This window comes from Bos indicus, chromosome 5 (genome assembly GCF_029378745.1).
Source record: "Bos indicus isolate NIAB-ARS_2022 breed Sahiwal x Tharparkar chromosome 5, NIAB-ARS_B.indTharparkar_mat_pri_1.0, whole genome shotgun sequence".
Classification (NCBI taxonomy): domain Eukaryota; kingdom Metazoa; phylum Chordata; class Mammalia; order Artiodactyla; family Bovidae; genus Bos; species Bos indicus.
The window spans coordinates 17,224,034-17,250,165 of NC_091764.1; the positions used below are offsets into that span (position 1 = coordinate 17,224,034).

The following is a 26,132-nucleotide window of genomic DNA, read 5'->3' on the forward strand; positions in this document are numbered from 1 at the left end:
TTCAAGCATTCTATTTTAAACAAACATTATAAAGTTATAAAAACTATTAATTTAAAAATATTTTGTATGATCTATTAAAATTACATAAATCTCCAACAGTTTCTGAATATCTGATATAAATTTCATGTAATATTTGTTTTAGCAAAAGAAGGAAAAATAGGTCATGTTGACATCAACCTATTATTGTAAATAATCATATAGGATGTAGAGTAAATATATGATATTGAAGATATAGGAGGGAATTATGTTGTACAATTAAGAAAATATCACCTATTATCACATTTAAAGCAAAGCGATCTATACTCTTAAGGGTTTTTTTTACTGTGTCTTGAAATCTTTCAGCAGAATTGAAAGAAATCCATGTATTTCCTTGATGAAGGTGTTTATTGAGATTACAAAGAGGTATCTCCTGAAATGCAAACTATCTGCTTTCCAATGTTACCTCCTGTCATCATGGACTGGAACGCAGCTCCCATGTTTTCCAATCCATTTATTCTAGTCTCTTTGATCTTTAGCTTTCCTTCTTTAAACCATTGACTCAGTTGGAGAATACCAAACTAAAATTTATCCTTATAATTTAACACCAGAAATCTTTCTCTTGTGATGTTTCTTTCTTTCTGGATTGCTTCTATAGCAGGGTGTAGTGGAGGAGGATAAGGCACATCTTTGTTGTACTGAGAAATTTGACCACAGAGGATGATGTGGCTGTTCTGATTCATCTGACTTATCACTGTATCATTGATGTCACCGCCAACATTGTTCAAGTAAACATCCACTCCAGCTGGGCATAATTTATGGAGTTGTTCTGCAACATTCCCCTCTTTATAATTAATTGCAGCATCGAAGCCCAATTCTGAGGTCAAAAAGAGGCACTTCTCAGGTGTTCCACAAATTCCCACGACTTTGGAACAGCCCAGCAAACGGCCAATCTGCCCAGCCAAGGATCCACAAGCACCAGCAGCCCCACTAACAACCATTGTTTGATTAGATCCAGCAGTTATATGACTTTTTTCCTGTACCCCAATCAAGGAAGTCAAACCAGGCATCCCTATAGCTTCAAGAAAGTATGAAAGGTGTCCATCCACAAGTTGTGGGTCTACCTTTTCAAGGATATTTCCATCCAGAATAACCTTGGTTTGCCAGGGCCAATAGAAGGAAGTCACAAAATCGCCTTTTGTAAAATTTGTGTTTTTTTTCTTCTATAATCCCAACACCTCCAGCATCAACCACCTGAGACAGCTGCCAAGGTGTTATATAGTCACTGCCAGTGTCTTCATTCATTCTACAATGCATGTAAGGATCCATGGAAAGATAAAGAGTTCTGACTTGTACTTGTCTTTCATTGACACAATCTGGTAAGTTTACTTCTTCTACTTGGAAATTTTCTGCCACCGGATGACCATTTTTTCCAGGTCTGGAATTCAATACCACTCTTTGTACAATCATCACCTTGTTTGAACAGTGGTCTCACAAGACTTCTGTATAAAATAACTCATCAAGCAAACCATATTCACCAGGTATGACATTAAGTAGGTTCTTAATTGGTGGTAAGCAATATTTCCTGGTGGTTCAGACCATAAAGAATCCACCGCTGACAAGCTCGGGAGCTTTTTAATAATACACTTTCTAGGTTGGTCATAGCTTTTCTTCCTGGCTTCTTCCATAGCTTTTTAATTTCCTGGCTGCAGTCACAATCTTCAGTGATTTTGGAGCCTCCCAAAAATAGTCAGCCACTGCTTCCACTATTTCCCCATCTATTTGCCGTGAAGTGATGGGACCAGATGCCATGGTCTCAGTTTTCTGAATGTTACACTTTAAGCCAAATTTTTCACTCTCCTCTTTCACTTTCATCAAAAGACTCTTTAGTTCTTCACTTTCTGCATAACTGAGGTTATTGATATTACTCCTGGAAATCTTGATTCCAGCTTGTGCTTCATCCAGCCCAGTGACTCATGATGTACTCTGCATATACGTTAAATAAGCAGGGTGACAATATACAGCCTTGATGTACTCCTTTTCCTATTTGGAACCAGTCTGTTGTTCCATGACCCGTTCTAACTGTTGCTTTCTGACCTGCACATGGATTTCTTGGGAGGCAGGTCAGGTGGTCTGGTATTCCTATCTCTTGAAGATTTTTCCACAGTTTGTTGTGATCCACACAATCAAAGGTGTTGGCATAGTCAATAAAGCAGAAATAGATGTTTTTCTGGAACTCTCTTGCTTTTTTGATGATCCAGTGGATGTTGGCAATCTGATCTATGGTTCCTCTCCCTTTTATAAACCCAGCTTGAACATCTGGAAGTTCATGGTTCATGTACTGTTGAAGCCTGGCTTGGAGAACTTTGAGCATTACTTTAATAGCATGTAAAATGAGTGCAATTGTGCAGTAGTTTGAGCATTCTTTGGCATTGCCTTTTTTTGAGATTGGAATGAAAACTGACCTTTTCCAGTCCTGTGGCCACTGCTGAGTTTTCCAAAAGTGCTGGCATATTGAGTGCAGCACTTTCACAGAATCATCTTTTAGGATTTGAAATAACTCAACTGGAATTCCATCACCTCTACTTGCTTTCTTTAGTGATGCTTCCTAAGGCCCTCTTGACTTCACATTCCAGGATGTCTGGCTCTAGGTAAGTGATCACACCATTTCGATTATCTGGGTTGTAAAGGTCTTTTTTGTATAGTTCTTCTGTGTATTCTTGCTACCTCTTCTTAATATCTTCTGCTTCTGTTAGGGCCATACAATTTCTGTCCTTTACCGAGCCCATCTTTGCATGAAATGTTCCCTTGGTATCTCTAATTTTCTTGAACAGATCTCTAGTCTTTCCCATTCTATTATTTTCCTCTATTTCTTTGCACTGATGACTGAGGAAGGCTTTCTTGTCTCTCTTTGCTATTCTTTGGAATTCTGCATTCAAATGGATATATATATATATCTTTCCTTTTCTCCTTTACTTTTGCTTCTCTCCTTTTCACAGCTATTTGTAAGGCCTCCTCAGACAGCCATTTTATTTTTTTTGCTTTTCCTTGGGGATGGTCTTGATCCCTGTCTCCTGTACAATGTCATGATCCTTCATCCATAGTTCATCAGGCACTCTGTCTAACAGATCTAGTCTCTTAAATCTATTTCTCACTTCCACTATATAATCATAAGGGATTTCATTTAGGTTATACCTGAATGGTCTAGTGGTTTTCCCCACTTTCTTCAATTTAAGTCTGAATTTGGCATAAGGAGTTCATGATCTGAGCCACAGTCAGCTCCCAGTCTTGTTTTTGCTGACTGTATAGAGCTTCTCCATCTTTGGCTGCAAAGAATATAATCAATCTGATTTTGGTGTTGACCATCTGGCAATGTTTATGTGCAGAGTCTTCTCTTTTGTGTTTTTGGAAGAGGGTGTTTGCTATGACCTGTGTGTTCTTTTTGCCAAACTATATTAGCCTTTGCCCTTCTTCATTGTGTATTCCAAGGGAAAATTTGCCTGTTATTCCAAGTGTTTCTTGACTTCCTACATTTGCATTCCATTCCCCTATAATGAAAAGGACATCTTTTATGGGTGTTAGTTCTAGAAGGTCTTGTAGGTCTTCATAGAACCATTCACTTTCAGCTTCTTCAGCATTACTGGTTGGAGCATAGATTTGGATTACTGTGATATTGAATGGTTTGCCTTGGAAACGAACAGAGAGCATTCTGTCATTTTTGAGATTGCATCCAAGTACTGCATTTTGGACTCTTTTGTTGACTATGAGGGCTACTCTAGTTCTTCTAAGGGATTCTGACCCACAGTAGTAGATATAGTGATCATCTGAGTTAAATTCACCCAATCCAATTCAATTTAGTTAGCTGATTCCTAAAATGTCAGCGTTCATTCTTGCCATCTCCTGTTTGGCCACTTCCAATGTGCCTTGATTCATGGACCTAACATTCCAGGTTCCTATGCAATATTGCTCTTTACAGCATCAGAGCTTGCTTCCATCATTAGTCACATCCACAATTGGGTGTTTTTTTGGTTTGGCTCCATCTCTTCATTCTTTCCGGAGTTATTTCTCCACTGATCTCCAGTAGCAATTGGGCACCTACCGACCTGTGGATTTTATCTTTCAGTGTCCTATCTTTTTCCTTTCCTGGTTGTTCATGGGGTTCTCAAGGCAGGAATACTGAAGTTTGTTGCCATTCCCTTCTCCAGTGACCACATTTTGTCAGAATTCTCATCACGACCCGTCCATCTTGGATGGTTGCACAGGGCATGGCTCATAGTTTCACTGAGTTAGACAAAGCTGTGGTCCATGTAACCAGATTGGTTAGTTTTTTGTGATTGTCGTTTTCAGTCTGTCTGCCCTCTGATGGAGAAGGATAAGAGGCTTATGGGAGCTTCCTGATCGGAGAGACTGACTGAAGGGGAAACTGGGTCTTGTTCTGATGGGTGGGGCCATGCTCAGTAAAACTTTAATCCAATTTTCTGTTGATGGCCTATTAGTGAAGATAAATATGGATTTCTTTTGAGCATATACCTAGACTTGTAAATGTGGGGCAAAAAGCATATATGTTCAGCTATAGTCAATACTGCTAAACAGGTTTCAAAAAGTAATTGTACCAATTTGCATGCTCACTATAGAGTTTCAGCTGTTTCAAATACTTATTTCCTAGCAAACAGTGGAGATTTTCAATATTTTAAATTTTATCTGTTTTTGTGAGTATGTGGTAGTTGCCTTAATTTTAATTTCCTGATGATTAACATGTTTAAAGATCTTTTTATGTTTACAGACAATAATATATTCTTTTAAATAAATGTTTATTTGCATGTATTACCTATTTTTAACTGGGTTACATGTCATTTTTCAGTTAATTGAAGAAATTTTTGTCACCTATACATTTTGTGACAGTTTTCAGCCTTGTGGGATTGCTTTGCACTTTGTTAATGGAGATTTTTGCAGTCCACTTGTTGTCAATCTTAATTTAGTTCAATATGTCAATCTCTCTATATATAGTTAGTGATTTTGTGCATGTGTATCTTCTTTAAGAAACCTTTGTGTACTCTGAGGACACAAAGATGTTATATCTTTTCTTAAAAAAACTTTACTCATTTGTCTTCAACATTTAGACCTAAAATTCATTTGGAATTGATTTTTGTGTATTTTTTGAGATATGCATTGCCTTTTTAAATCACAGATATATTCTCAGCACACAGCAATAAAATTGAGTAAATAGTCCTTGAATGTCTGACAAATATGAATAAGTGAAAACAGGATTTAGGAAAGCTCTAAAAAAGTAAGGTATATAGGGTCATGTGTGTAAAGCAGATATATTAAATTTAGCTGTTCAAAATTCCATTATCAACTTCATTATCTCTTCTTTGCTATGTTAAATCTTGATATCTTAGCTTCCGTTGCAGCTGTAGCCTTTTTCAGGTGAATAAGTTATAAGAAGAAGTCAACTGGCTGCCCTGGTGGTCTTTAATGGTAAAGAATCTGCCTGCAATGCAGGAGTCCCAGGTAGAGAAGGGAATGGCAACCCACTCCAGTATTCTTGCCTGGAGAATCCCATGGACAGAGAAGCCTGGTGGGCTACATTACATAGAGCTGCAAAGAGTCAGACAAAACTGAACAAATAACACTATTGACACTAGAAGTCAACAACAGATATCCCTTTCTTTTCCTCTTGCCAGTGTCCTGTAATATGTTCACAGTATGATGCCTGACACTGGAGAAGGGAATGGCAACCACTTCAGCATTATTGCCTTGAGAAACCCATGAACAGTATGAAAAGGCAAAAAGATAGGACACTGAAAGATGAACTCCCCAGGATGGTAGGTGCCCAATAAGATATGGGAGATCAGTGGAGAAATAACTCCAGAAAGAATGAAGAGATGGTGACAAAGCAAAAAAACACCCAGTTGTGGATGTGACTGGTGATGGTAGTAAATTCTGACACTGTAGGAATCTGGAATGTTAGGTCCATGAATCAAGGTAAATTGAAGTAGTCAACAGGAAATGGCAAGAGTGAACATGGACATTTTAGGAATCAGTGCACTAAAATGGACTGGAATGGGTGAATTTAACTCAGATAACCATTATATACACTACTGTGGGTAAGAATCTCTTAGAAGAAATGGAGTAGCCCTCATAGTGAACAAAAGAGTCTGAAGTGAAGTACTTGGATGCAATCTCAAAAACGACAGAATGATCTCTGTTTGTTTCCAAGGCAAACCATTCAATATCACAGTAATCCAAATATATGTTCCAACCAGTAATGCTAAGAAGCTGAAGGTGAATGGTTCTATGAAGACTTACAAGACCTTCTAACTAACACCCCAAAAATATGCTCTTTTCATTATAGGGGACTGGAATGCAAAAGTAGGAAGTCGAGAGATACCTGGAGTAACAAGCCAGCAAGGCAAAGGGTAAAAGAGTTTTCCAAAGAGAATGCACTGGTCATAGCAAACACCCTCTTCCAACAACACAGTAGATTACTCTACACATGATCATAACCAAATGGTCAATACAGAAATGAGACTGATTATATTCTTTGCAGCCAAAGATGGAAAAGCTCTATACAGTCAGCAAAAACAAGACCGGGAGCTGACTGTAGCTCAGATCATGAACTCCTTATTGCCAAATTCTGACTTAAATTGAAGAAAGTAGGGAAAACCACTAGACCATTCAGGTATGACCTAAATCAAAACCTGTAAAATGATACTGTAGAAGTGACAAACAGATTCATGGCATTAGATCTGATAGACAGAGTGCCTGAAGAACTATGGATGGAGGTTCGTAACACTGTACAGGAGGCAGTGATCAAAACCATCCCCAAGAAAGAGAAATGCAAAAAGGCAAAATGGTTGCCTAAAGAGGCCTTACAAATAACTGAGAAAGGAAGAGAGGCTAAAGGCAAAGGAGAAAAGAAAAGATACATCCATTTGAATGCAGAGTTCCAAAGAACAGCAAGGAGAGATAAGAAATCCTTCCTCAGTGATCAATACAAAGAATAGAGGAAAACAAAGAATGGGAATGCCTAGAGATCTCTTCAAGAAAATTTGAGATATCAAGGGAACTTTTCATGCAAAGACGGGCACAATAAAGGACAGAAATGGTATGGACCTAACAGAAGCAGAAGATATTAAGAAGAGGTGGCAAAAATACAAAGAACTATACAAAAAACCTTCACAATCCAGATAACCATAATGGTGTGATCACTCATCTAGAGCCAGACATCCTGGAATGTGAAGTCAAGTGGGCCTTAGGAATCTTCACTATGAACAAAGCTAGTGGAGGTGATGGAATTCCAGTTGAGCTATTTCAAATCCTAAAAGATGATTTGTGAAAGTGCTGCACTCAATATGTAGCACATTTGGAAAACTCAGCAGTGGGCACAGGACTGGAAAATGTTAGTTTTCATTCCAATCCCAAAGAAAAGCAATGTCAAAGATTGCTTAAACTACCACACGATTGCTCTCATCTCACAGGCTAACAAACTAATGCTCAAAATTCTCCAAGCCAGGTTTCAACAGTACATGAATCATGAACTTCCAGATGTTCAAGCTGGATTAAGAAAAGGCAGAGGAACCAGAGATCAAGTTGCCAACATCTGTTGGCTCATCAAAAAAGCAAGAGAGTTCCAGAGAAACATTTACTTCTGCTTTATTGACTATGCCAAAGCCTTTGACCATGTGGATCACAACAAACTGTGGAAATTCTGAAAGATATGGGAATACCAGACCACCTGACCTGCCTCCTGAGATATCTGTTCTTAGGTCAAGAAGCAACCGCTAGAACTGGACATGGAACAACACACTGGTTCCAGATCAGGAAAGGAGTACATCACAGCTGTATATTGTCACCCTGCTTATTTAACTTATATCCAGAGATCATCATGCAAAATGCTGGGCTGAATGAAATATAAGCTGGAATCAAGATTGCTGGGATAAATATCAATAACCTCAGATATGCAGATGGCACCACATTATGGCAGCAAGTGATGAAAAATTAAAGAGCCTCTTGATGAAAGTGAAAGAGGAGAGTGAAAGATTTGGCTTAAAACCCAACATTCAGAAAATTAAGATCATGGCATCCTGACCCATCACTTCAAGGCAAATAGATGGAGAAACAATGGAAAGAGTGACACACTATTTTTTCTGGCTCTAAAATGAAGATGGTGACTGTAACCATGAAATTAAAAGATGCTTTCCTCTTGGAATAAAAGCTATGACCAACCTAGGCAGCAATTGAAAAGCAGAGACATTACTTTGCTGACAAAATCCGACCAGTCAAAGCTATGGTCTGTCCAGTAGTCATGTATGGATGTGAGAGCTGGACTATAAAGAAAGCTGAGCACCAAAGAATTGATGCTTTTGAATTGTGGTACTGGAGAAGACTCTTGAGAGTCCCTTGGACAGGAACGAGATCCAACCAGTCCATCCTAAAGGAGATCAGCCCTGAACATTCATTGGAAGGACTGATGCTGAAGCTGAAACTCCAATACTTTGGCCACCTCGTGTGAAGTGTTGACTCATTGGAAAAGACCCTCATGCTCGCATAGGTTGAAGGCAGTATAAGAAGTGGACGACAGGGTGAAATGGTTGGATGGCCTCACCTACTCAATCAATATGAGTTTGAGAAAGCTCCAGGAGTTGGTGATGGACAGGAAAGCCTGGCATTTTGCAGTCCATGGGACCACAAAGAGTCAGACTCACCTGATTGACTGAACTGACTTATTTATGATACCTGAAGATACAGCAGGTATATTGTAGCCCTGAGGTTACAACAATGAACATCAACAACAACAACAATATCAACAACAAAAACTCAAATTGTAAGAAACTTATTTTTAAGGAAAAAATATAACAAGATGCATGGTTCCCAACATTATTATTGAACATTTATGCCAGTCATATTCTTGAACTTTTTGGTATGCATTAAAAATGACCTCCATTTGTATTCTTTGGACACATTTTTAGCTTAGTTTTCTTTTATATGTAACCAAATGCATTCATAAAGGGATAAGTCTAAGGGATCAATCTACATTTTATGTTTGAGAATGCCATATGTTTTGAAAGATAATTTTCTCATGCACCATAAGTTGAGACAAGGAATGTCCTTCATTTTAGACTGTGTTTAGTTCAGTTCAGTTGCTCAGTCATATCCGACTCTTTGTGACCCCATGGAGTGCAGCACACCAGGCTTCCCTGTCCATTACCAACTCCCGGAGTTTACTCAAACTCATGTCCATCGGGTCAGTGATGCCATCCAACCATCTCATCGTCTGTCTCCCCTTCTCCTCCCGCCTTCAATCTTTCCCAGCATCAGGGGCTTTTCCAAGGAGTCAGTTCTTTGCATCAGGTGGCCAAAGTTCAAAACACTGAAGTTCAAAAGCATCTGTGCTCACATAAGTCAGAAAGACCTAGCCTGAACCCCTGCAGTCTACTACACTTTCCTTTTCTGAGAAATATACTTAGTAACACTCACAGGCCTTTAGTGTGTGCTCTATTACAAAATAAAATAGGAAAGACATCATATTTTTTGAGTTATTTTGGAGAAAATCTTACAATTATATGGGAAAGGTATCTGACATAAGGTAGGTATTTGATAATTATTAGGTATGCTTCTCTGGTGGCTTAGATGGTCATGAATCTGCGTGCAGTGCAGGAGACCTGGATTCAATCCCTGGCTTGGGATGATCCCCTGGAGAAGGGAATGGCTATCCACTCTAAGATTCTTTTCGGGAGAATTCCATGGACAGAGGATCCTGGTGGCTATAGTCCTTAAGGTTGTAAGAGTTGGACATTACTGAGCCACTAACACACACTCATACCCTCTCACTTTAATTATAGTATTTATTTATAGTACCTACCTGAGAAAAGCATCTAATAAACAATAAACCAGTAAACAAACAAAACAAAACAAAAAACGAAGAGAATTTTTTTTTCAATAGAGATATGTACTAGAAATTCATTTTGTCCAAATGACAGCTCTCTTGGAAGTCATACTTGGAACACATATGTCACATGTGAAGTTCAATTAAAATATCTTTCACCTTGTAGAAAAAAGGAAAAGGATATTTTCTGACATTTACAACATCAATGTTACTTGTTACATTCAATGTCAAATGTTACAAATTTTAACTATTATTTTGTGGCAACTGTTTAATAAATTATCATGGCCTAAGAACTTTATGAAGCTTCCAGAATCTGTAAATTATTATCAGACAGTTGCATCAGTGCCAGGAAAGCAATCCTAATGATTTTATGGGAAGATAATTTATTTATCTAAATATTTAGAATTGTATGACAATTTTTAGAATACTTTTCTATAGTTTCTCAGGTGGCACTAGTGGTAAAGAAGATACCTACCAATGCAGAAAATATAAGAGACACTGGTTTGATCCCTGGGTCAGGAAAATCCCCTGGAGGAAGGCAGGGCAACCCACCCCGTATTCTTGCCTGAAGAATCCCATGGACAGAAGAACCTAGTGGACTACAGTCCATGGGGTCACAAAGGGTCGGACATGACTGAAGCAACTTAGCACACGCACATATTGTTGCTCAAGAAGGTAACAAGCATAATTCTGAGATTTATTATCTCATCTGTAGTTTGTGCTGATGCATTAATAAAAGCAAATTCATCTTTCTTCAGAGTAGAAAATCAAATCACATCTCAAATTTGTTTTATACTAATAGGATATTACATTAATTCAAATATTTGATTTGTTTTTCAGGCAAGCAACAAGGAAAAATGAGAGAAATAAGAGTAATTATAAAAAAGACTGATATACCCTTGAAATTGATAAAAACCAATTTTAGATGGCATACACAGCATTAAGAAAATCAAGGGGGAAAAAAAAGATATCAGTAAACTTTTAACTGGCCTTTTAAAAGTCTCATTTGGCTTAGAAATGTTCCTAAGGAGAGAAAAATAACAGACCTTTTTGCTTTTTTGTTGTGTTTTTGTTGTTACAAATAAATCAAGAAATTATACCTTAATCAATTGAAGATGTGCATTTCAGGAAATCACTGAGCTCTAAGGGAGCAAATACTGGCAAAGCTTACTACTACACGACACAGTTACTTCAACATTGAGAAGAGAAAATCATGCCATATTTTAGTAGTTCTTAGAAAATATTACAGCAATCATACTCCAGGGAATTCAGAAGCTGTTGAAGTGTCATTAGTTTCTACAGAAAATTCTGTCAGAAACTTTGAAAACTGAAAATAAAATACAACCAAAACCTCAGAATAGTCTAACAAATGGTACAATAAATTTATCTAATTCTCTTTGTTCAAAAAGTGATTTGGGTTATCTATAGGAAGAACAAGGGAATAATGATAATACTTTATATTTAGTACTCACTACTGTTAAGGCACATTCACCTTTTTCATCTCATTTGAATTGTTCAATAACTTTGTGAAAGAAATAGGTTACTCATAGTGGTTTTGATTTGCATTTCTCTGACAATGAGTGATGTTGAGCATCTTTTCATATGTTTGTTAGCCATCTGTATGTCTTTTTTGGAGAAATGTCTATTTAGTTCTTTGGCCCATTTTTTGATTGGGTCATTTATTTTTCTGGAATTAAGCTGTAGGAGTTGCTTGTATACTTTTGAGATTAGTTGTTTGTCTGTTTCTTCATTTGCTATTATTTTCTCCCATTCTGAAGGCTGTCTTTTCACCTTGCTTGTAGTTTCCTTTGTTGTGCAGAAGCTTTTAAGTTTAATTAGGTACCATTTGTTTATTTTTGCTTTTATTTCCAATATTCTTGGAGGTGGGTCATAGAGGATCCTGGTGTGATGTATGTCGGAGAATGTTTTGCCTATGTTCTCCTCTAGGAGTTTTATAGTTTCTGGTCTTACATTTAGATCTTTAATCCATTTTGAGTTTATTTTTGTGTATGGTGTTAGAAAGTGCTTTAGTTTCATTCTTTTACAAGTGGTTGATCAGTTTTCCCAGCACCATGCATACACACTGAAGAAACCAGAATTGAAAGAGACATGTGTACCCCAATGTTCATCACAGCACTGTTTATAATAGCCAGGACACAGAAGCAACCTAGAAGTCCATCAGCAGATGAATGGATAAGAAAGCTGTGGTATATATACACAATGGAATATTACTCAGCCATTAAAAAGAATACATTTGAATCAGTTCTAATGAGGTGGATGAAACTGGAGCCTGTTATACAGAGTGAAGTAAGCCAGAAAGAAAAACACCAATACAGTATACTAACACATATATATGGAATTTAGAAAGATGGTAACAATAACCCTGTGTACAAGACAGCAAAAGAGACACTGATGTATCGAACAGTCTTTTGGACTCTGTGGGAGAGGGAGAGGATGGGATGATTTGGGAGAATGGCATTGAAATATGTATAATATCATATATGAAACGAGTTGCCAGTCCAGGTTCGATGCACGATACTGGATGCTTGGGGCTGGTGCACTGGGACAACCCAGAGGGATGGTATGGGGAGGGAGGAGGGAGGAGGGTTCAGGATGGGGAACACATGTCTACCTGTGACAGATTCATTTTGATATATGGCAAAACCAATACAATATTGTAAAGTTAAATAAAATAAAATTAAAACAACAAAAAAAAGAAATAGGTTACTAACATGCCTCACTTTTCAAATGAAAAGACCTACAATATATCTAGGGAATTATGATTTTGAACTAGAATTCATCTCTCCTCGCACAGAATCATTAGTGCTTTCTTAAATTATGAAAATAAATTATACAGATCAGTTTTTAAAATCTGTCTGTGTATTGTACTTTAGGTAAGTGGAAAAATTCAGAGACAATAGAGACAACGGAAGCAACTCATGGCCTGAAGCTATGATTACTGTGACCTGCATTGCACTGCACTGTCCGCTTCTGAATTTTATAATTCTGTCACCAAATTCTAATCAATTTGTGAACAAAATTTACATATATTCTAATAGTTGTATAGGTTAAGTGTTCATTGGACGGTTAAGATAAGTACTATAAAACATGGAGCATAGCACAATATCTACAAAAATCTGAATGTGAGGTCAGCATACACAATAATCCCATATGTACATCTCAGGACATACAAGAACTTTGCTTCCCGAAAAAGTACGAGAATATGAACAAGACAATAAACAGTTCTCTTCAAGGAGAATCGCTATGCTAGAGAGTGAACATGTGAAAACAACTGCAGGTATGAATGAGATATGCATAAAGAAATAACATTTGTCGTGTTATATAAATTATTTAAAATTCAAGGACTTTCCTGGTGGTCCAGTGGTTGAGAATCTGCCTCCCAATTCAGGGGATGTAGTTTCAATCCCTGGTTGAGGATCTAAGATCCTACATGCTCTGGGGCAACCTTGCCGCGAGGACTGAACCCTCAGCACCACTAGAGAAAGCCTGCACGCTGTAATGAAGATACTGCACAGCCAAAATAATAATACAATAAATCCAAATCTACGTAGCCTTTTAATTTTTCCAACACTCTTTCCCAGCTTCCATGTCTAATGATATAAGAAATATCAGTTATTATAGAGTCTTCCAACCTAGATTCTCATGGATAAAATCCAAGACACTTTATGCCACTGTATCCCATTTGGGGTTAGGGATCCTCAACAAGCCTGTAAATCTCACTGCACATGAAACGGGGTTGTTAGGTGTACTTTTGGGCTCCTGTGATGCTTTCAAGGATGGAGGCATAGTCTCCTAAAAAAGTTAACTACATTGGTTTTCAGCTCAGTCTGGGAACTGAGCTCTCACTAATTGCCTCAGGAGCGCTGGCTTCTTTATCTTTTCCTTCAGAAAAAGTGAGCAGAGCCTTTAGGAAAGTATAACTTTCAAAAAGTCAGATACAGAAGAAGGCAACCTTCATTCTGTTTCTGATTTTGACCAGAAAATTGAGAATAGAAACACAAATGGCCCAGTCATTTTCTTGGATTGGTGGATAAAAAAAAGGGATAATAAAAATCCATGAATTAATCTTGCAGTGTTTGCTTGGTAACTTCAGACTATGCCTGCTGACCTAAAGATGCTAGATTAATTGGCTTTGTGCAAGAGATAGAAGACAAAGCCAAATAACTCAAGTGAAAGGGGAAAACAATGAAAACCCCTTACAAAGTAGAATTCCTGGAAGCCATTACCCTCAGTAGGCAAATTAGAAAAAAATAACCCTATCTGTAGAGGAAGCTGATGGAGATATCTTGTTGTGACTATACATGCAGAGAAATAGAGAGAGAGTAAAAGGGAGGTGGGGCCATGGGAAAGGATGGATATAACAAATTGTGACTGGTACCTACTTTTCTCAGGAAAGCTCTGCCAAAATGTGTGTATGCTTTTCTCACAAAGATAAATTTCACATAATTACTGTAAATGAAGCAGGCAGTGCTTTCAAAGTTCAAACAAGAAAACTTGGTTAAAAAATCACATCAGCTTGCTTTTACTGCTCAAACTGAAGCACAAGAGACCACCTCACCATTAAACCTGTTTTAATTAGGTAATGGCATTATAATTGGATGCTCCCTGGAATAGATGGTATCATATCTAAAACATTTCTTCTCTTTGAGAAAGTAACCCACTTGCAGCCAAAACCCTCTTTCGCAGTTCAGTTCAGTTATTTCAGTCTCTCAGTCGTGCCCATGGACAGCAGCACACCAGGCATCCCTGTCTACTACCCCATAAAATGAGAAGAACCTGGCTAGCAAAATGGACTTTTCTGAAAGAGTCCACTGCAATAAGAAGAGCACTGAAATCAATGTGGTAATATATGAAAATCATGGAACGGTGTTTTTAGGAGAATTAAAGTGTGATAAGAAAAAATATTTTGTCTTACCTCTAGTTATATTTTATCCTAAAATTTCTGCCTCTGAAACTAGACCTGACCTAAATAGAACCTACTTCTGACTTTGACGTGTACCTGAACAATCAGATGGAACAAGGGTATGGAACAAGGTGTTACAGATTGAGGACCTCATCAGACTTTACGGGCTTGAGTTCCTCAGCTTACATTCCTGAGATCTGTAAAAGCTACATGGCAGTACATTCAAAATGAAGACAAAAAAAAAGAAGAAGAAATAAAAAGAATCTAAGAACTTGTTCCTCTATCACTTGCTTTATTACCCCACTGTGTTCTTGTTTGGGAAACAAAGGGGTTGCCCATGGAGGCATAATGGGACCCTAGATATATTTACATGGTTGTCTGAGTATTTTGGTATCCCTCCATTCTTTTTGGCCTCATATCTCTTTTGATGCAAGAGATAGCACAATGGTGGGGAAGAGTAACTTAGAATTTGTACTCTTTCCCCTCAGTTTTGTTACAGAGACTTCACAAAAAATGAAAAGCCTCGTGAGGCTGCTTCTAGTATCTGGGGATCATCTAAGTATGATGCAGAAGCAAATAAACCTGAGAGTAAGAGATAACTTCTCTGCATTTGTAACAGAAGACGGAACCGGCATGGAGAAGGTAAATGAGACATACAATTAATGATTCTGAGGTGACTTGTGATCAAGTATCAGTTAACAAGAGACACATCCACCTTTAAAATGATAAACAGTCCTGATTCAGAAAGAAGAAGGACAAATTCCAATATTTTAGATATTGGTTACTTGGAAGTGGGGGGAATGCATAGAGCTAAAAATAAATGAATGAATAAGAGAAAAGAAAAAAAAAAAAAAAAGTCCTGGCTCTCCAGAATCCTCCTTTCTCTAAAGGAATAGCTAATACAAAGAAGACTAAACACAATAAAAATTAAAATTCTATGCTCACACACATCTTATCACTTTCAACCATGAGGAACTCTGTTTAATGTGTGTGAGTTATAATCTTTCTGTTTTTACAGATAAGGATGCGTAATTTCTGAAATAGGACAGGGGCCTTGAAACTGTGAGTTGAACAAATGTACAAACTAATTAAGTTAAAATTAGTGCTCTGAAGTTCAGAGTCTCAAAAATTATTATGTGGAAAAGTCACCTTCTATATATTCAATTAAAAATAATTAGTTCCAACACAAAACTTTCATTGATAAATAAGTGGGAGAAGTCTTTTTGAAACTTTATGTTGAAGGTTGAGACAGCAACTTGCCAGGAATAATTATGTGTCTGCAAAAGAAAAAGGTTTTAATATTAATTGACTCCAAGATGAGTTCCAACATAGTAAAGCTGAAATGCTATTGAAAATTAGACTGAATGTTAACACAAAACTTGGTTTTGTTTTATCAAAGAAACCTTAAGTTTTTGAGCCTTCATCTAGAAGTTGGTAACATGCCAAAACTTGATGCTATAATTTCTATCCCAATCCCACATTTTATGAATTGAAAAAATAGAACCTCCTAAATTGAGAACAGAAGTGAAAATGAAAGACTTAGCTGCTCACTCACATCCAACTCTCTGTGGCCCTGTGGACTGTAGCCCTCCAGGCTCCTCTGTCCATGGAATTCTCCAGGCAAGAATAGCCGAGTGGGTTGCTATGACCTTCTCCAGGGGATCTCCCTGACTCAGGAACTGAACTGGGGTCTTCTACATTGCAGGCAGACTCTTTACTGTCTGAGCCACTGGGGAAGTGAACTTCGTCAGTTCGTATTTGTCCCATATTTTCCTCTTATTCTCATTTTTCTAAGTCTCAATTTCTAGCAGTCTTAGATTTAAATGGCGTAACAGTTGGGGTGAAAAGCAAGATGAGGTTGGTTCTGGTCCTGTATATTTGTTTACACTGGTTATTATTATTCCATCCTAACATGTGCTGTGAAACTGTCACTATCCCTCATCTCCAATACGAGGTTTACTCAGACTGTCCAACCTCATGGCTCTCGTGCCTTATATTTAATCTATTTGGTTATAACAATTATTATAGATTGTTACACTCACCTACACAAGATATGCTATTAGATTAAATTGAAAAATTCTACTGTTATATATCAAGACCAAGGAAGCAATGAATGATAAGAATTTGTAAGCTCTTTGTAGTTTCTAAATTAAAACTAATTCCAATATAGTTTCCCAGATTTTTTTTCAGTTTTTAAAAAGATTTCAAAAACTTAAGACTGCAATAAATTGTGAAATTGTAAATTTAGAGTAATGAGAGATACAGAGACTCAGATAACAAAACTACTAATTAAATCAGTGTTTTATTGATGTAAAAATTAATAGAAGAAACTGTCAACCTTGAATCAAAACAGATATAGTTCATACTCTAGCACACAATTAATTAAGTATTAAATTAGTGAGGAACATAAAAATTATTTAATAGTATGTTAAAATATTTGATTGGCTATTTGGAAAAGAAGTCTCATTTTACTTAAACTCCATATCTAGCACAACATGCACTGCAAAATGAATAAATTATTTGAACATAAAATATCAAAATATGAATAAGTAACTGGATGGGTATATTCTAATACTAAAAATACAACAAGATATATCACAAAACATTAATGGACTTGGTTCATACACGTGAAGTTCAATGGGATGTTCAGTTTATTGGGGAGTATGCAATGAGTGTGAGGCTAAGACTTATGATGTAGGAATGCAATGCCTTCCAGGGTAGGAGCAGGTGTTAATGGAAGAGTGCACCAATTTGGCTCAAAAAATAAAGATCTTGCATGAGTGACAATTTAGTGAGGCAACTTGTTTTCTTATTGAGCTCCCAAAGTTCTGAGTTAATGAGCCCTGAGTTAGATTAGTAAGGAACCTATAGGCCGAACATGTAGACAATTTCATGCCTCTTTCAAGAATAGGTATGAAAAAGGTTAAAATGCTGAATGCATTTATTAAACTCACATAATATAGTCATGGCAGAATCATTCAAGTTTTTAAACCAGGCCACCATATTTTGACAGCACTTATTTTTACCCCATTTGTAAGATGCTCCATACAAAATTTTATGAGGAAATTTCAGAACAACTAGAGAACTGTCAATTAATTAAAATATTTTTAATGCCCATTTATTCTTTACTCAAAGAAATTCTTTGATAAATTTGATAAAAAAGGAAGAGCCTATGCTGAGGAACTTAAAAGAAGTGATTAGAAGATTGACAGACTAGAAGTAATTCAGAAGAGATTCACTTCATTTGTTGAATCAAGAAATCAAAGATACTATAAATAAATAAAATAATGGTCTTGTTTTGATATACTGAAATTTATGAAAAGTCAAATACTGATGAAATAATAGGAAATAGGATTGAAAGCAGACAACATCTATTCAGAGATACAATGTCCAACTTCCAATCATGCTCTAATGTGGAAAATTATGTATATATATTGTGGGGATAAAAGGAAAATATCATGAGCAATTCAGGAAACTTAATAGTGGCATTAAAAATTACTAAAGACAATTTAGATGATGGAAACAAACATTAACTGTTCATAAAGCAAACAGTCTCCATTCAGAGAACTGTAAAATGAGAGGAAGACAGGAGGTTTTTACAGGGTAAAGAACAAGGGAGAAAAAAGTAGAAAATATATAATTGGTTGGTGCTACAGAGGAGACCTTGTCTAGAGTAAGAATGTCCAGTGTCCAGGACTGGCTGACTGGGTATACTGAGTTCTGGTCAAGTGGAGCATTTACAAGAAAGTTACTTAAGTGTCTGTTTGTTGACATGGCTCCCCAGGCAAAAAATGGCTCCATTTTGGGCCTAGAAAATTATTTCTTTGGTGCTCAACCTTTGTTAATTAATGATAGCACATTCTAGTATATTATGAAATAACTGACAGCAAAGAAAAAGAGGTATAGGTAAATTCATTGGTGAACTAGAACCTTCTTCCATGGGTTCTCAAAAGCCAAACGTGTATCTTGTAGTTTGAAATAACTCTGGCATGGCTATGTACAAAACAGAAATAGGAAAATGCTAAAAATCAGCTCTCCCCTACCACCACCACACCTGAGACGTCAAAAATCACCACCAAAAGATGAGATGGAAAGAAATTCAGAGAACAATCCTTAAAGCTCTGAACAAGCCAGAGAGATTTGCTTGGGAGAAGAAACAAATATTAAAGAAATAAATATATATGCACGTGTGCTCAGCTCTTCAATCGTGTCTGACTCTTTGTGATCCTTTGGACTGTAGCCCGCCAGGCTCCTCTGTCCATGAGATTTTCCAGGCAAGAATACTGGAGTGGGTTACCATTTCCTCCTCCAGGAGATCTTCCCAACCCAGGTCTGCGTCTGCTGCATTTCCTGCCTTGAAGGTGGATTATGTACTGCTGAGCCATCAGGGAAGACCAAAAGAAAAAAATATATGTGAGTTTGGCCAAATAAAACTTAAAGGAAAATATAACAATTATCTTTAAGTATATGGAGAAGTTAAGCATCATTGAAAGTAAGGATTATTGCATGGTTCCTGGAGAAAAAAAAAAGGACTAAAATAGTTGATTATAATGTAATTCAGAAAAACTTACTAAAAGATAAATATTTTGCAATGTAAAAGATTATTAAATGCCTATGGTTGCAATAATTTCTATGGATATTTAAAATTTCAGAAAAGTTTGCATGTTAAAAAATAATTATTTTAATCCAGTAAAAATCCAGATTAAAAAAACATGGGTAGAAAAACTATTTTTCTATTCTTTTAGTGTTGTGACCATCATTATTGCTACTGATTTAATTAACAAAATCTAAATTATTTTTCTGTAAGGAGACTTAATATTTATACCCATGTTAGTTAATACATATTGATATGATAGTAAGTGGAAACCTAAAATATCCTGAAATAAACTGATACTAAATAAGGGATGTAGGTGCTTCTCAGGTACCTCAGCTGGTAAAGAATCCACCTGCAATGCAGGAGACACTGATTCAAATCCTGGGTTGGGAAGTACCTCTGGAGAAGGGATAGGCTCCCCACTCCAGCATTCTTGAACTTCCCTGGTGACTCAAATGGTAAAGGATCTATCTGCAACATGGGAGACCTGGGTTCAATCCCTGAATTGGGAAGATCCCCTGGAGGAGGGCATGGCAACCCACTCCACTATTCTTGCTGGAGAATCCCCATAGACAGAGTCTGGTGGGCTACAGTCCATGGAGTCACAGAGTCAGACACGACTAAGCACAGCACAGCATGGAGGGATATAGACACTTTGTAGTCTGTTTAAATATAGAACTTTCAACTATTTTTAAAGTATAAAATTTTCAGTATGAAAATTGTAGTGAGATATTCAAAAATTATGAAAGAAAAAAAAGTACATTTCCACAGCTATAATTACAAAAAAAAAAAAAAAGACTAATTACTGGAATACATTCACCCTAAAGTTTCATGTGTCTAATAGCTTTAATTGAATGATCTCCAAATATCCTCACTTCTTAGAAGGGGAATATAATTTTAAAATACAGAAAAACCTCATTTCAGGTTTAGTAAGGCCTATTTTGTATTCATTCTCATGCTTGAATTGCTATGACTATGTCAAAGGAATAGATATATTCACAGCTGAATGAAATTTCCTTATAATGTCTTCCACGGACTGAGCTATTTCTTAGAACAATGGGGAGCTATTATGCAGCTATACACAGAGGTTTTATAGGCCTTTTGTTGAAACTTTTAAAATGTAATGTTACATAGGGGAATATAATATGCCAATTTTTTTCTGATAAAATTTCTTTGCATTTTAATATTGCATAAGTATTATGCACAACTTGGCTACCTCACACTCAAGGCTGTCACTTCTAAATAACTCAGACTTTCTTAAAGAAAGTCACAGAACCATGCATTTATGAGTTTCTAATCGGTTCAGTCTGAGGAGTATGTCTATTTTAGCACAAGTTCTAATATTATTATATTCATAAGATAGCCTTTATTTAAGACTTTGTTGTCCCTCCATTCTTTTCAGTAATAACTGGTTTCAGTGAAGAGTGTATTATGGTGTATCATTAACCCATTTACTCTTGGACTTCCCTCCCACCTATCTTTCATTCTGCCTTTTTAAGCTGTCAGTCCACTGTATTCAATGGAGCATCAGAAAACACCAGCTTCTTTCAGCAGCACAGCAGGTGTGTATTTATGAAGCATATCTGATATATTCAGGAACAGTCAACAGATTAATGTCACCACTCAAAATCCTTGTTAGAAAAAAAGGGGAAACTGTGATATAAAAATAAAAGTACTATTTCTTTTATGTACTTAAGGAAAATTTTTAAACAACATGATGAAATAATCTCTCTAGACTTCTTAATAAAAGCAGATATTGGCTTTTTCATCCTAATTCTCAGACCCCTTTTGGCTTTAAATATGTTAATTGCTTGTTCCTTTTCCTTAAATCAGCTGGACTATGGATAATGGCAAAGATGAAGGGAAATTAAAGATGGATTTAAAAGATGAAAAAGTTCATTGTGCCAATCTATTTATATGACCTTTAATTATTCTGAAATAAATTACAAAATTGACCATTTCATTTTCCTTGCTTCATTCATTACAATAATAATAGTATTCAGGAAAAATAATATCCAGGTAATGTGTAGGGTAAACTCTTAGCTATTTTCCAGTTTTTCTTCCCTTATTTTTCCATCTTTCATAAGAATATTTTCTTCCTTTGTTTTTAAGTTTGGGTATTTTTTTTTCATGTCTCTGATTTTTTTTTAAGCTTGGCATTCTGCTTCCCAGGATAAAGATTACATTTCCCAAACTCTCTTTCATCTTTGTGTGACCTTGTGACTAATTTTTTTTTTTTTTCTAATGGGATATCAGCAGAAGTTGCAGAGTAGCTTCTGGAAACCTTTTCTTAAAAGAAGCTTCATATGTCTTCTCTCCCTGTAATTCTGTGTCCTTACTGCCAATATATACCTGCAATGTGCAGGCTCTTATCTTACACAATAAGATCAAAAGGCATAGTGTGTACTGATAAATAAATGGATGGAAGCTGGTAGAAGCCAGATTTCCTGTTCTCATAGAGGGGAGCTGCAGAAAAGTAAGGAAAGAAGGTTATAATAAACAACACAGTACTGGACTGGGGTCAGAGACTTGAGAATAAACTCATATTTATCTAATATATAAATTTGTGTGTGTGTACAAATATATGTGTGTGATGGTGGTGGTTTCAGTTGCTAAGTCATGTCCAACTCTTGCAACCCATTGACTGTAGCCTGCCAGGTTCCTCTGTTCATTGGATTTTCCAGGCAAGAATACTGGAGTGGGGTGCCATTGCCTTCTCCAATATATGTGTGTAAGTATATGCATACATGTGTATGCACACAGAGAGGAAACAGGTAAAGAAATAATTATAAACATCTGTGTAATATGTATACATTCAAATTATCTAGTTCTATCTGTTTAGAAAGCCTAGAAATAATAACAGCTCAGAACAAACAAGCAAACCTAGCATTCAGATTTTGGTTTCTAAGTATCATTTCTATAAAAGGAATTAGGGCTTATTGGAAAAGTGATTTATTCTAGGATGGGGACAGGGAAAATCCAAGGTGACTCTGGAGCACCTTTTAGTACCAGAATGTAAGGGTGTCCACAAAAAACAGAAGGAGGTGACAAGTCAAAGAAAAATTGAAGTCAAACTTAAACAGTTTCCAAAGGTCAAAACTGGAATAATTTATCCACAAAGTGAATAATACAGTACTGTATTATAACCCAAAGTATAAAATAAATATAAACTAACAATAATGATATAAATAAGCAATTGAATTAAGTGCTTTAATGGAAGAAAAGAGATAAATCTTCCCTGTATACTTATAAACTTCTGTTTAAGATATGCAGTGTCTACCCACTCCAGGAAGTGGCGTTCAATCTCTTTCCTCTTAAAGGTACACTGGATCTAGTAATGTGATTACCAAGAATATAGAAAGGAAAGCAAAGTAACTATAGAGAAATCTGGCAAACACTACTTTAAATAAGTGATGGTTAATCACCAATAATACCATCTGCCTACTCATATAATCTGTTGAGAAGGGCAGTTTGACTTTGCAATATTCTTGCTAGATAAACAACTCCAGTATAACCATGAAAAATAATAAACAAAAATTGAGAAGCAGTCTCTAGGATACTAGGCCAGTATGCCTCAAGACTATTAAGGTCATGAAAAAGTAGGAAAGATTAATAAAGTGTCACAGACTAGTCATGACAGATAAATGCCATGTGGTGCCTTGGACTGGATCCTGGAACAGAAAAATACATCAATAGAAAAATTAGTAAATTTAGACAAATCAGTATTTTAGTTAATACTAATGTACCAATGCTGGTTTCTTTAACATAGTAATGTAAGAGGTTAATAAGGGGGGAAACTTGATGGTGGATATTCATTACCTTTCATATTATCTTCATCAGTTCAGTTCAGTTCAGTTGCTCAGTCGTGTCCGACTTTTTGCAACCCTATGAATCACAGCATCCAGACCTCCCTGTCCATCACCAACTCCCCGAGTTTACTCAAACTCACATCCATTGAGTTGGGGATGCCATCCAGCCATCTCATCCTCTGTCGTCACCTTCTCCTCCTGCCCCCAATCCCTCCCAGCATCAGAGTCTTTTCCAATGAGTCAACTCTTCACATGAGATGGCCAAAGTATTGGAGTTTAAGCTTTAACATCACTCCTTCCAATGAATACTCAGGACTCATCTCCTTTAGGATGGACTGGTTGGACTTCCTCGCAGTCGAAGGGAATCTCAAAAGTCTTCTCCAACACCACAGTTCAAAAGCATCAATTCTTTGGTGCTCAGCTTTCTTCACAGTCCAACTCTCACATCCATACATGACCATTGGAAAAACCATAGCCTTGACTACATGGACTTTTGTTGGCAAAGTAATGTCTCTGCTTTTGAATATGCTATCTAGGTTGGTCATAACTGTCCTTCCAAGGAGAAAGCGTCTTTTAATTTCATGGCTGCAGTCACCATCTGCAGTGATTTTGGAGCCCAAAAAATATAAAGTCTGACACTGTTTCCACTGTTTCCCCATCTATTTCCCATGAAGTGATGGGATCAGATGCCATGAATTCGTTTTCTGAATGTTGAGCTTTAAGCCAACTTTTTCACTCTCCTCTTTCACTTTCATCAAGAGGCTTTTTAGTTCTTTTTTACTTTCTGCCATAAGGATGGTGTCATCTGCATATCTGAGGTTATTCATATTTCTCCTGGTAATCTTGATTCCAGCTTGTGCTTCTTACAGCCCAGCATTTCTCATGATGTATTCTGCATATAAGTTAAATAAGCAGGGTGACAATATACAGCCTTGATGTACTCCTTTTCTTATTTGGAACCAGTCTGTTGTTCCATGTCCAGTTCTATCTGTTGCTTCCTGACCTGCATACAGGTTTCTCAAGAGGTAGGTCAGGTGTTCTGGTATTCCCATCTCTTTCAGAATTTTCCACAGTTTATTGTGATCCACAGAGTCAAAGGCTTTGGCATAGTCAATAAAGCAGAAATAGATGTTTTTCTGAAACTCTCTATGAACCTGGAATGTCAGGTCCATGAATCAAGCCAAATTGGAAGTGGTCAAACAGGAGTTGGCAAGAGTGAACGTCCACATTCTAGGAATCAGTGAACTAAAATGGACTGGAATGGGTGAATTTAACTCAGATGACCATTTTATCTACTACTGTGGGCAGGAATCCCTTAGAAGAAATGGAATAGCCATAATGGTCAACAAAAGAGTCAGAAATGCAATACTTGGATGCAATCTCAAAAACGACAGAATGATCTCTGTTCATTTGCAAGGCAAACCATTCAAAGTCATGATAATCCAAGTCTCTGTCCCCACCAGCAATGCTGAAGAAGCTGAAGTTGAACGTTTCTATGAAGACCTACAAGACCTTTTAGAACAACACCCCAAAAAAGATGTCCTTTTCATTATATGTGACTGGAATGCAAAAGTAGGAAGTCAAGAAACACCTGGCGTAACAGGCAAATTTGGCCTTGGAATACGGAATGAAGCAGGGCAAAGGCTAATAGAGTTTTGCCAAAAGAACTCACTGGTCATAGCAAACACCCTCTTCCAACAACACAAGAGAAGACTCTACACATGGACATCACCAGATGGTCAACACCAAAATCATATTGATTATATTCTTTGCAGCCAAAGATGGAGAAACTCTATACAGGCAGCAAAAACAAGACCAGGAGCTGACTGTGGCTCAGATCATGAACTGCTTATTGCCAAATTCAGACTTAAGTTGAAGAAAGTAGGGAAAACCACTAGACCATTAAGGTATGACCTAAATCAAATCCTTTATGATTATACAGTGGAAGTGAGAAATAGATTTAAGGGACTAGATCTGATAGAGAGAGTGCTTGATGAACTATGGACAGAGGTTCATGACATTGTACAGGAGACAGGGATCAAGACCATCCCCATGGAAAAGAAATGCAAAAAAGCAAAATGGCTGTTTGAGGAGGCCTTACAAATAGCTGTGAAAAGAAAAGAAGTGAAAAGCAAAGGAGAAAAGGAAAGATATAAGCATCTGAATGCAGAGTTCCCAAGAGTAGCAAGGAGAGATAAAAAAAGCCTTCCTCAGTGATCAATACAAAGAAATAGAGGAAAACAACAGAATGGGAAAGACTAGAGATCTCTTCAAGAAAATTAGGGATACCAAGGGAACATTTCATGCAAAGATGGGCTCAATAAAGGACAGAAATGGTATGGACCTAACAGAAGCAGAAGATATTAAGAAGAGGTGGCAAGAATACACAGAAGAACTGTACAAAAAGAGTTTCATGACCAAGATAATCATGATGGTGTGATCACACCTAGAGCCAGACATCCTGGAATGTGAAGTCAAGTGGGCCTTAGAAAGCATCACTATGAACAAAGCTAGTGGAGGTGATCGAATTCCAGTTGAGCTATTCCAAATCCTGAAAGATGATGCTGTGAAAGTGCTGCACTCAATATGCCACCAAATTTGGAAAACTCAGCAGTGGCCACAGGACTGGAAAAGGTCAGTTTTCATTCCAATCCCAAAGAAAGGCATTGCCAGAGAATTGTCAAACTACCACACAATTGCACTCATCTCACATGCTAGTAAAGTAATACTCAAAATTCTCCAAGCCAGGCTTCAGCAAACTGTGAACTTCCTGATATTCAAGCTGGTTTTAGAAAAGGCAGAGGAACCAGAGATCAATTTGCCAACATCCGCTGGATCATGGAAAAAGCGAGAGAGTTTCAGAAAAACATCTATTATCTTTATAACTTTTATCTAAATCTAAGCTTATTCTAAAGTATAAAGTTTATTTTTAAAACATGG

General features: G+C 36.9%; 1 pseudogene; it reads right to left on the minus strand.

Moving 5' to 3' along the window:
- Positions 1-347: 347 nt before the first annotated feature.
- On the minus strand, positions 348-1,524 carry LOC109558663 (prostaglandin reductase 2 pseudogene; annotated as a pseudogene).
- Positions 1,525-26,132: the final 24,608 nt, after the last annotated feature.